Source organism: Papilio machaon, chromosome 22 (assembly GCF_912999745.1).
Source record: "Papilio machaon chromosome 22, ilPapMach1.1, whole genome shotgun sequence".
Lineage (NCBI taxonomy): Eukaryota > Metazoa > Arthropoda > Insecta > Lepidoptera > Papilionidae > Papilio > Papilio machaon.
Genome location: NC_060007.1, coordinates 2,927,210 through 2,940,647, shown reverse-complemented (window position 1 = coordinate 2,940,647; position 13,438 = coordinate 2,927,210). Strand labels below are relative to the sequence as shown.

Here is a 13,438-nt window from a genome sequence, read left to right as displayed (position 1 = left end):
TAGATAAAACCCGTATGCTTATAATATTGTTGTGAAAAATTTGAGAAAAAAATCACCAGCAATCAAGGCACAAGTTCCACGTAATTCCGTCTGAAGTTGACGTCCTTTGCCTTCTTAGTAAAATAAAAAAAATACTTAAGAAAATATAACACCGTATAAATATTGCGTGCATAAAGCTTTGCGTTTGCGACGTACAATCGCGTCGAAGGCCACGCACGGGGCCGTGTCTCGGGAGCGAACGCCGCGGGCGCGCGCCACTCTTTATAATTTGATCACATTTGTATCGCAGACAATGCAGGCCCAAAGCGCAAGGCGACAGGTGGACAGAAGAGCAGTGGAGTGGCACTATTACCACATTAAAAATATTACTTTCGTTTACAATACTACAACTGTCTAATTTTATATGATGCACGGTTGAATTGAAGATAAATTACACTCGAAAATTTTTAATTTCCCTCATCCCTCTTAGAAGAGATTAATAATTTTGATAGATCATCTGATAGTATAGTAAAACTTACTGAAAGAGTGTATATAACATGTTGTGACGCAAAGTGTATCGTTTCGTTATTTTATGTCACGTCCCTGTGGCGCAGAGGATAGCGCGTTGGACTTCTAATCCAAAGGTCGTGGGTTCGATCCCCACCAGGGATGAACTATTTTTTTTTGTAAAATTTTGTCTTCAAATGTTGTTTTAAATGAAACTATTAATCTTTTAATGCTTTCTTAAGCAGTATTTATTATGGAGATAGTGGAAAAAACTTTAAGTGCGGCAGTAAATATGTATCAAGTTGTATAGAAATTCGATGGTTAATGTCACCGAATGTCTGAGTCACTTAGTGAATGCCAACAAATATTTTGATTACAGTTTCTTGTGCAATATTCTAGATTGTTATATCAGAAAGTCCTATCTACGTAGTTAACCTTTTAGATAATAATAAAAACGCTAGCGACCTCGACTTAGTAAGGAAAGATAACGGATTTCTATTTGTAATGATTCTAATAAATAACCTATTATAAATTATATTTTTAAAGTCAAAGTAAAGTCAGTGTTATGTCAATAATTTAAAGGATTAATATCGCAATTTCTTACCTATTTATTAAAATTATAAAATCATTCAAATTATACTTCTATTAAATCCCATTCGTATTCGTCACATGATGTTGATTCACAGCTGAACTCTCATTTTAAAGCCTTCCAAATGATCCCGAATCCTATACCGTCATTAATTTCACAATCTTAACCAGGTTATCGAAAGATATCCGCATAATAATATGATAATATTTATATTCCAGGAGCTTATCTCTCTAACTCTCGTATATTAAACAAATAATTGTGCTTACTATCCTTTTTTCTTAAGAAACTTATATGTAAGGTTCTCTAAAGACGTCACAAAGCACTTGGCAAGCACGACTCCTTCAGCAGAGCGGCCCGGGGCTATCCACAATGGCCGCTACTTTTTCCTTCGACATAATAAACATTTGTATTCGACTCTCGTACGCAGCGCGAGCAAACGCCCCGGGCCCGTGCTGTATGCCCGACATAGATAATGTGTGCTCCATGTAATTCGCAATTTAAAAAACGTTACGAAATTTCAACCACCTCGCTCGTAATAATATTATTATTATAAGCTACTTCAAAATTGTTTTAGAATGACATTGTAATACAATCCAAAAGCACGCGTTGAAAGGTAATCTTGCATTAATACATATTGTCGTCTCTGTTTTGCCAAAGATAATAAAAGACAAAACAATATTCGTCGCGGCAATTGAATTCTTCTCTTCAGTAACGGTTAAATTAGGTGTATTTAAGAATCTACGATGAAACAAGGTAAACGCATGTTACCGTTGAAAATATAATTTTAAAGAGTAGTCTTTTATTTGAATTAAAATTACCATGTATTTGACCAAAGTGCCTAGCACGAAAATTTACGAGAAAAAATTCGTAGCATCATCGACGAAATACAACGCTATACTTTACGCCCTATAAGGCAACGACAAATCGAATACAGATTTTGAAAAAAAAAATTGTCGTTGACGTTACTAATATTTTCTAGTAAATTATCGTGCTAGGCCTCCAAGATTCTGACAATACGAAATCGAGTATCGAATACGAATATATTACTTTGACCACCCTGTATACACGTCCCTGTGGCGCAGAGGATAGCGCGTTGGACTTCTAATCCAAAGGTCGTGGGTTCGATCCCCACCAGGGATGGAATGATCTTTTTTAATATAACCTTTGTAACTGCATGAAAAACAAAGTGTTATCAGGTGTTCCTTTTTTGAAAATACGTAAAAAATAAAATCTGTAAAATTATTGATTTGTTACATGAATCTTAAAATCTTCTATCTTTAAATGAAAGTGCAGCTTTAACTTATAATAGATTTTTCTGTAATGATATCGTTTAGATAAGACTAGAAGTCACTCCGTCTGTACAAGATTACTAAAAAATAATTAGTAGCCTCTGTGTTCTTCCAGATTATGTTCTGCGTCTATGCCAAATTTCAGCGAGATCGATTCTGCCGTTCTGAAGGTCCGTAAAAATTAACATCCATCCAACCATTCTTCTTTCGCATTTATAATATTGGTAAGAAGTAAGATAACAAAATTACACAAACTTATAAACAAATCATTTATTGTAATAACAAACACTTAAGACCTCATTACGTTCAATAAATTTACTATTCAAGTTTATTGTCAGCATACATTAACAAAATTATATTTATTGTAACAGATATTAAGGTGAGACTTGAATAATTTATTTCAATAATTGCCAATGCTTAGATTATAGCAAACAAAACTGGAACGACTCGTTAAATGTTGAGCCCAACACAAAGCGTAATGTTTCAGTGTGAATCAAGGGGGCAACATAAATCTGCTGCGCCTCACTCGCACTAAATGACGAAGCCTGAGGCTGCAACAGCCTACATGTTCCGTCCAGTAGCCATCCTTCCACTTTAGAATTGCAAATTAAGACTTGTTGCTTCCTCTTTTGATCTAATTTCAAATACGTCGACGCTATAATCTAAACGTTTATCATTTAAGCTAAATTCTATTTAATTTCTATAACCTCCTGTATTAAATAAGGCTCAAATTTCTTTAATCGTTAGTCCTTCCTTTTGTTTTACTAAGACAGCCTTCACACGGTACGTTAGTTAAGAATTTATGCCTACAATGGAATCAGCACGAAATGGTTTCGTAGCCTGGAGGGGTCTACAGGCTAAGTTATTGCCTGGTAGCGTTACTTGCTCAGAATCACTCACTATCTTTCCATCTGGTTCGATTCTGACATACTTTACAATCAGGGCTGCGTCTCTGATTTGAGCAATCGATTTTAATGACCCATACTTTATGCGCATCGTATTTCCTACCGTAACTCTCCTTTATGCAGTTTTCTGTAACCCTTATCTTATCGTCCCGATTTATATAGTTGCAATAAACTTTCTTAGTGGAACATTGCCTAGTGATTGTAGAATATTTCAACTAATATAAGATACAAATTTTAAAATGTAATAATTGTTTTGTAATCAATAAATAACCTATTTTATTTTTATGTACAAAAATCAGTTCTTCGAATTTGAAAAAAATCTTGATTTTACGTACATAGCAAACTTTAAATACAAACCAATAACATAAATCCCTATCTTGAATATACATTACAATATATTACAATATACTACTAATAGTACAAACTTAAAAATATATTTATTAAAGTCTACAGACTAAAACTTTAACTAAATTAGTTATGCAGCAATGCAGCAACCCTGTAAGCTGCGATATTATTTCCTGCATTGTGTCTGCGAGCTGACAAAGCGGCAGGTTTACGCAACAGATTGATTTGCATAGCAGAGCGCTTATTAGATTTTATTTTAGTGTCTAACGAGGAAATTGCGACAATTCAACATTGTGCTGGCTGCCGGCCAACTTTACGATAATTTACTACAAGGCTTATCGTAATTATTGCGTTGGCCAATTTTTGATTATAGTCCTTTTTAGTGTTTTCCGCTTTTCATATCTACTGCCACTTTAACTTTATGATACAATGTAACTCGCGTCATCTGTGTGTAACTTTTTTACACCTGTATCACTAATATCTATGATCAGATAGATACATGGCTTTTAAATGTCTGTTTTCTTCGTTCTGAATTAAACGCAGATATTGACGTTTCTAACAGTTAATTCTAGGTATATCTATTATTAGTTCGAATCCTCACCACCGCTACCAACCGCAACCGTCATCGCCAAAATGGCTATCATTCAATAGGCACAAAATACCATAGTTTATAGCCTGTCCATGAATAGAGGTTAGTGACCTGCATCAAAACATATTAACACTCTGAGTGGTTTTGGGGCGTCAGGTTTTCGTCCTCTAGATCGATCTGACATTCGTCATTCCAGTCGTCTTTCTCCGCAAAATATGCATAAGTATAGACAGACAAAACAGACTATAAATTACTATAGACAACCTGTTACCTAATTCTATTATTGCTAAAGACAAACGAACCTTACAAATGCAACTTGAAATTGACAGAGAGATAAATGCGTTTGTCGTTTTGGTATAGAACTTTGCGTGTTTACTCTAAAACGATAAATCAGAAATCCCATTATTTAAAGAGCAAACCTGTGGGGTACGGTGATTACTTGTGTTTACATCGTATTAAAATTGAGATAAAATTAATGTGTTACCCAAATAAAATTTGTTTCACGTCTATACAAAAATTATTAACTCTATCTAATATATAAAATTCTCGTGTCACAGTTATCGTCACCGTACTCCTCCGAAACGGCTTGACCGATTCTCATGAAATTTTGTGAGCATATTCAGTAGGTCTGAGAATCGGCCAACATCTATTTTTCATTTTTTTTTATCTGCGCGCGGACGGCGTCGCGGGCGATAGCTAGTCTCTATATAAAACTCAAACAACTATAAATTTTCTACCTATTCCTTTTGCATTGTCCTAACAAATTTGCAGTGTTTTAATTTGATTTTACTCTCAGAGCATTCTTAATAATAGAGCGAAAAGGCGTTTAGTAAATTCCCTTTGAAATGATTAGATCTTTTGGGTCGTTCAATCTCACTACGTGGAAAATAAATAGATCTCAAATTAATCTTTACTAGTATAATTGCTATACTCGTATAATGTGAAATACATTAATAGGAGTAGTAGTATTTTCTCTCTCTCTCTCTCTCTCTCACTCACTCTCTGTCTAGCTCGTATCCAACAAGGTGGTGGGGTGGTCTTTCCTTATTAGTCTCTTCCACTTCCACTCCGTCTGAGACTTGGCATTCACTCATGTCTTTTTGCACCACATCTTTCCGTCTAATTTTGGGTCTGCTTCTGTCAGCGGTAGTAGTATATTAATAGCATTAAAGGTAAAACAAAGCATAAAATAACTTTCGTTAAACCGATTCCATTTTTACAAAACGGGTAAAAGTATAACGAGGTATGTGTTAGGGCACTTATGTGCTAATCGAGTCCTTGTATGCCGTAAGTTAATACATACATAATAAGTGTGATTAGCTAAGACGGGCGCCCGGAGCAACGGTAGCCGAGATGTGCCAATCTTTTCCTCGTTCGAGCTCGGCTTACATGCAACGCATGTCTTTTTAAAACTTTAATTATTAAGGTTTTGTGGAATAGTTTTTTTATATCATAAGGTAGCAAGCAAGCGAGGGGCGACCTGAATTCGCCGAAAAAGCGAAACAACCGCTGCCAATTGACATACGCATTTATAGATGCGTTACCTCCCATAAATCGATAGAGGAGGGGACGGACAGAAAAAAATTATTTTCCCTTCCATTCCTTACGGGAAAGGGGGCTGAAATTAGACCTCCGACCCGCACGTTCATCAGATAGAATCTTTAAAAGACAAGTCAAGTTCTAAATTAATTGAAAAAGAATGGTAGTTCGGTTTAAAAAATATAATAGAACAAACACTTCCTTGCAGCATGAAAACCCGCCCTATAACCTGAGCGTACGCAATATACTATTAAAGGAGTCAACGCACTCGAGTGTATGTATGTGGTGGGTAATAATAATAACAGCTACTGTTCACCTAGCAGTGGACCGGCGGCGACAACTTAGCTCGATGATAATGCGCCTACAACTTGATGATACTCGTTGTACTGCAACGGTAAAACGAACTTTTGTTCGATATTTAAATATCCTTTACGAGACAAGGCCAATAGTCTCACACGATTTATTTTAAAAGAAATAAAACCTTCTTCGTATGAATGATAGTAACTATTTTGGTTTAAAATAAAAAAAATCATGAAAGCCTCTCGAAATCCATCTGTGCGATTTTTTTATCAATTTTCTCGGCTCTTTACGAACATATATTTATCTCTATATATATATCCTTCCTAATAAATAGGGCGACAAATGCAATAAGTTATTTTTCATTGTAATATTTTGTATTAATTAAAATTTCCTGAGATATATGCAATCAAACAAAAAAGATTTTTATAATGTCAATGATATATAAAATATTTCATTATTTTAAATGACTTTTAGAAGTCGCAAAACCCAGCCAATGCTGAGATAAAATATGAGTTTTTCGTTATCATCAACGGAAATACATCGTGTGTACGAAATATGACATTAATTCGCCGTTGCAGAAACTCTAATTTTATTAATATAAAAATATAGATTAATGCTTAAGCTACTAAATTAATGTACTATATAAATATTAAGATATTATGTTTTCGAGTTGATTAATAGTTCAGTTTCACGTAAACGTTCTTTTTTTCATATAGTATACATATAGTACATATAATATACAACTTATTTGTCTACAATGTTTTATAATTTTAGTCAACATTAAACAATCTATAAATTTATTCTATCTTCAAATAAAGATCAAAACGAGTTACCTTTTACGAAAAAGATTAACGATATTTTGACTTAATACAGATAAGTCATTCGAAACGATACATGTTAGAAAGCACTAAAACAATAGTACATTAATATCGTTAGTTATAACTCAAGGGACATACAATCAATTTGCAATAACAACCAGTAGTCGAGTTAACTCAGATAGTATCATAAGAAATATAGGAGAATAATGATTGTAGTAGCAAAATGAACTTATAAATTGCGTTGTAATGCTACTGTTTGGATTGCATCAGATATCTGTCACTGCCCAAGATATAGGATTGATGATGCGAGTATCAGTTTGTTCAGATTTTAGTTCGTAATATTTTGTTCTTTGTTCTACAATTACAGACAAAATGAGTATTGATTTTCTTGTAACAAGTTTTGTACTTTAAATGTGTAAATTTTTGTTAAATTTTATACGTTGTGAAAAATAAAAGTACATAAAATCTTAATATTTTCTAATAAAATACCATAAATAAGTAATTAAAATTCATAGATTCTTTGCTATTTCATTAAAATAGCTACCGATTTCAATTAATATATCTAGTAATTTTATTTTTTTTAAGAAGATTTCTACTTAAGTTACGTGTAATTAATTTAGTAATTAATCTTACATAATTATTTAATTACGTAGGTAAATACAAAGGTTCAATCATTTCTTTGCCAATTAAACTCAATTATCTTGGAACAAACAAGTAATAAATTCAAGTAATAATTGACTGAGGAACATCAAACTAACGCTCGTATAGACGTAACACAATAACCATTTTAGGATAACGTTCTTCAAATGGAAATACAAGTCTAAAATGTCAGACTACATATAAATGTCGTGTGTGGCAACCCTATACCATCTCGACTTCTTGCTTAATTCGATTCCTATAGTTAATGTACAATGAATTATAAAAATATAACCAGAAATGTTATGTAGCTATTTAAATGCAAATTGCTGCTTGAAGAGTATATAGTCCGCTCAGCTATTCTACAAATTATATTATTACATGCACCTTTGATTGATATATACCAGACCTACTCAATTTTTTCGATTTTACATATAACTATTAGCGAATGGTCAACTTGTGAAATGTCATTTGCCTAGAGGAGAGGACTAGAATGTAGATCAATAAACATTAGTAGGGGCCTAAGAAAATATTTGTAGATCACCTAGACAACACTTCTGGCACTTCAACTGGTGCATCTGCGACTTCCTTAGACGTAGTAGTGGCGTGCGGCTAGAGTCAAAGTGCCTTCTCGCATAGTAAAAGGTCTAAAGACTAAATATAGCTCTAAAAACCAATTTAAATAATTACTAATAATTTTTTACATCTTGTTAATACAAATAAACATACTAAGACTATGTTAAATGTGTTTGTGATAACTCTAAGGCTAAAGCTTCCTGTTCACTACACACTAATGCATAAACACAGGGAAAACTTAAGTTAATTAACATACAAATTATTAATATAAGGCGTTTTATTGCAGTTTAATGACTGTAATTTTTGTTTCGCTTACATTAATAGATCCCGCTCCAGCTTAATGCTATGTTCAGGTAATTTGCGATAATATAAGTTAAATAAAGCATTGAAATTACCTTGATTAGCAGCAACGCGATTAATAGTTATGGTGTTCTGATATGAATTCCCACGAAGCTTTTTTCTTAGAGTGCTTATACATGAGTTTCAAAAGCATAAACGTTACAGATAATTTTAATATTGAATGGAGTTTTATGACTATATCAACTTGATATGTTAAGAATTTATATCACTAATTTAGATAATACAGTTTGGTTTCTCATTTGCTTTATTTAATATCAATTAAAAGGTTTAAATATTGCATAATATACGATCCCACACAGAGTTTTATAGCAATAAAATGTACTGATTTTATTATAGTATACAAAGGCAGCTAACGATATTATAAATTGGATAACATTATACAAATATACAGAAATACGATCAAACCATAGACTTCATAAAGTTCAAAATTCGAAATATACACTTCCATATCATTGTCTAATTTATTTCAGCACTACTCAAAGTATTCCAGTAATATTATGTAGAACAAACCACATTTTAGTAAATAAGACAAGTCTATAGGTAACCTTTAGTATGACAACTAAATATTTTGTTAGTAGCCACGGATATTGTAATATATAATGGGCAGCGCTGTACCAACCTCCCGGTATTAAGTAAAGCTTAGTCCTGTACCTCGTAAGAGATGATGTAACAACAGGTTGTGTTTATTTGTCAGTTGTTCTGCAGGCCGCACAATAACTGCTACTTGCGTGAGAGCCACAGCCTCCGGTATCTAATATAGAGTTGTTACCACGTCAAATTAATTCTTTAAAATAACCAATAAAATTTAATAGTTCGGTTACAAGTGGATACAAGATGTAGTGCCGAAAGATATGTGTTTGCAAGTTTTAAGAACTACTTAATGTTAATTTTCGAAAAGTAATAAATATTTGAGGTTTAAAATAATATGGCGAAATAAATTATTCTGAATCGTAATAAAACATAAAAAAATAAACAAGAATTCTGATATACATATTTGGATATTTGTCATAAATAAATAAAAATGCTATCTCCCTTAAAATATATGCGGAAATAAAATGCTAAGTATAAAAAGGGTTTTTGCAGCTCCTTAGAGTGAAACAAGTGAGTGCAATTAGATTGTCAATGGACAAGTGTCGCGGAGACTTGTTCGTTGCGATGCTGTGGTTTAGAAAAGCCGGTTACTGCAATAAACAACCATAGCTACGTATCCAATAATTATCAACGAGTTTTCTAGTATTTATACTTTCTTCGGTATATCGGGGTCGTTGAACTGAGACAAATAACTCTCTTACTTGATTACTGGGAAAACCTTTTATAACACAATATTAAAATAATTTAATTATTATGTACTCAAACCTTTGCGACTTATATCATTAAAAATTTTAAGGATTCCGTGGTTTTGACCACGGATAAAATTGTACGGATGCCTTTTTATTTTTTAAACGTCTCAATCATCAAACTCTCATTTGAAGTTAGAATATAAATGTGAACGAGATACTCCGAGTGGATAATTTCTTACAATTTATCTTTATCTGAGTTTTATTTCACATTTTCGTAGAAGGATTATGTAAGAGGAAAACCTTGGCCAGAGCTTTTAACTTACAATGTAATCACAAATTAAGCAATAAACGCCAACGAACCGACCACACAGATGGCGGAATCGATGCAAATCGAAATAACACTTAAGATGATTACCGGACGTGCATGACAGCGCAGTAAACAGGTATTGTCTGTGTGTAGCCATTGTGGGCAAATTGGACACCCGGACTTCGCTCAGGTGTACGCGACTGAATTACGCACGAACACAATACTAAGTGTAAGAATATTATGGACATGGTTAACGGTTATAATAAAGAAAATTAAAAGGTGTATCCGCAATGAAAGTCCACCGTTACAACTCTCCCTTTGACATGTATTGTACATGTACAACAAAGTACCTAAATAATTAAGTACCTATTTCTGAAACAAAAACATGATAAGATATGATAGCTATAAGTAAAATAATAATTTAATGAAATATGTACTCATGAAAGTTATTATTGCAAACATTTTTATATCCATTCTAGTAATTAATACAAGCTAAGCTCTAAAGTTGTACATGTCTAACCTAAGGCGAAACGTTAAAAAACTAGTCACATATAAAAACATTGCTACCCTAACTTGATTACCAATGATGGCGGCTACCGCTGCCGATGTTACGGTGTCTCGAAAATTGAACGTTTGCACAAGTAATAGTTTCATTACAGAGATCGTGAACCTTTGGTATGAGTACGACATGATTTCCAATAAAAAACAATTCCTACCAAAAACTTTGCAACAATATTCGCTATCTATGAAATATTAATATTGGAACGAAGTTCCTTATGGCGCGTTGTGAAAGGGGGCTAGACGGAAAAAATTCTTACGAAAAGTTGTCACGACACTTTTTCCTATAGTAAGTATGTTAACGACGAATGAGCGCTACTTCACCATGGCAACGACGTGACAATATAATATAACGAAAATTCATAGAAATAAAATGTACTTCTTGTGAAGACTTAAGTTTTTTATTCATAGAATAAACATTGGTTCCTTCACTAATTAATCGAAAGGAACTTCGTTCCATCCGGGTGTCCCTTGACAGCTCTCAAGTTTTTTTTTTTTTTTAAGACGGATAAGCTTACGTATATGGCAGAAATAAATATTACTTATTGGAATAATTTTCATTTATAATAGAAGTAAAATAAATTTCATAAATGATTTTTTATCTTGTTAATTATGATTTCTTAAAATTGAGAGTAGTGTCAAATAATTAAAAAAAAATATATATTTTCCAAATGTTTACTTTTCCGTGTCTATTACATACAGGGGCCCATTATTATGTATGTACAATCTTTTGTTAGATAAAGGGTTTTGCTTCGGAACCGGCGCTTTATTCAATTGAAACATTGAATACAATGTGGGCACCACAATCGCAAAATAATTGAAATACATTGCGACTCTAAAGGCTTGTTTGTCATTTCTTGTGCGAGAGATTTGCAACATGCTACAATACGGCCATAGTTTATACAAATAGTAAACAGAATGATTTTTTAACGCAATTTCTAACGAAATTATAAACAAAGAGGTTACTTTAATGATTATGTTCTTAAAATTTCTTAACTTATAAAAGATACGTGTAAAATATTATTAACTTATAAATGTTTTAATGAGAAACAAATATATGACTATCTTTTATAATTTGAGCAAGTAAAGAAATAAGTAAAAAAATTGTAACGGCTATTTAATTTAAATCTAAATTTTAATGTAAATCTCAGCACTAATTTAATGTAATTTTTATGTAAGTACATATTAGCAATAAATTGTGGGTTCAGTTTACAATTATAGTTTTGTGGGACTTTGTTCTAATCCCAAAGCTATCAACGTGTATTATAAATTAATATATACAATTGTTTGGCAAAACCAGACAGTTAAATGTATATTTTAAACATATTACGCATACCGTTTAAAAAGTATTCACAAATACAAAGGATATGAAAATAGAGAACGATAATCTAGCATACCTTCCATCGCTTAGTCTCTTATATCGCTTCCCTTACACATGCAAATGTAAGCTATTGCTCACCAAATCGATTTCATTCGCTCGCCCATTCGATGTTTCGGTCATCAATCACTGACCAAGATTAAGAATCTCCTTTTGATCAGGGAAGACCTTTTATTATCGGTCGCATATTTTGCATTTACAAACTGAACGTATAAATCCTTTTTTCAATTTACATTTTACATACAGAATAAACAGTTTACGTTAATTTAATGAAAAATGATAATCATTTTGTGATCATTTTTAAGACAGGGAATGACAAAAACAGATCGCTGTCATCAACGACCAAATATCGTTTATTTCGATCATATAAATCAGAAAATTTCACTATGTTCTGTCTTGGAAATGTTTTGGTAAAGCGTTTAAACCCTTATATATAGGTACTGTCCTGCCTTAATTACTATACTTTGATCATAAAACTATTCTTTACGGTGTCTCAAAGATAAATTAAATCCCATTTTTATCATTATTAAACTTACTTTAGGTACCCAACAAACTTACTTAGCTTTAGATAACTACAGCTATTTTGTAACTATAAATGTCAAATAATATTTTGTTTTCAAAATTTAATATATCTCAATCCGGAAGCCATTTATGCTTTGGTGGTTTTTAATTATCTGAATTGAGACATAAAGTTTATATATCTTATCGTGATTAAACTTAATACATTTTACAACATAAAAACTTATGTGAGAACTACCGGATGTAAAAGTTCCCTATGATAACTTAAAGATTAACTTGATTTTTAACGTTCCAGTTAATAAAGAATCGACTTGATAACAACGTTAGATTAACAGACCTAATGATAACTTAACAGGCATATATGAACTATACTTTTTAACATAAGTTAGTTTTCAAAATTTTACTTAAATAAATTCTGTTATTATCCTGATGGAAATTCTTCCTTTTTTTTAACCACATTTCTGATTTACTGCTTTCTTTTCATACAGTTTTCATGATGATTCTAACAGTGAATAATATTTTTAAAAGACGTTTTTCTCTATATTTCTATTATATTTAACTTGAATATATTTTGTAGTAAGCTATTGCTTCTTATAATGGTGTTGCATTAAAAAATCCGTTTTACTACTTCAAAATGTTCAAGCATGATAACACTAAAATGAAAATTATCACACTAGAGTCGGCGATGCGACATCAACTCTTAATATATGATAATTCGATGCATCTGCCACAGAATATCTATAGAATACGTTCCCACGTGCAAGAGCTGTTTAAAACGATATATGTCATTATGTAAATGGTAATTAAGTAAGAATAGTGTTGTGAAAGAAAGATCACTTGGAGGAAGCAGGTGATGGGAAAAAGCGTCATATAAAATTGAACATTTACCTATCCCACGCCATATACTATGTACTTGAGAAGGCCGTCATATATTTTAACTCGAATATCTTTAATTAAAACCCGT

The 13,438-nt window shown here is 32.3% G+C and overlaps 2 non-coding genes across 2 annotated transcripts; both read left to right on the top strand.

Annotated features, from left to right (window-relative positions):
* Positions 1–578: 578 nt before the first annotated feature.
* On the top strand, positions 579–651 carry Trnar-ucu. Its single transcript has one exon. It is a non-coding gene; the product is annotated as a tRNA-Arg (tRNA).
* Positions 652–2,142: 1,491 nt separating this feature from the next.
* Trnar-ucu lies at positions 2,143–2,215 on the top strand. Its single transcript has one exon. It is a non-coding gene; the product is annotated as a tRNA-Arg (tRNA).
* Positions 2,216–13,438: the final 11,223 nt, after the last annotated feature.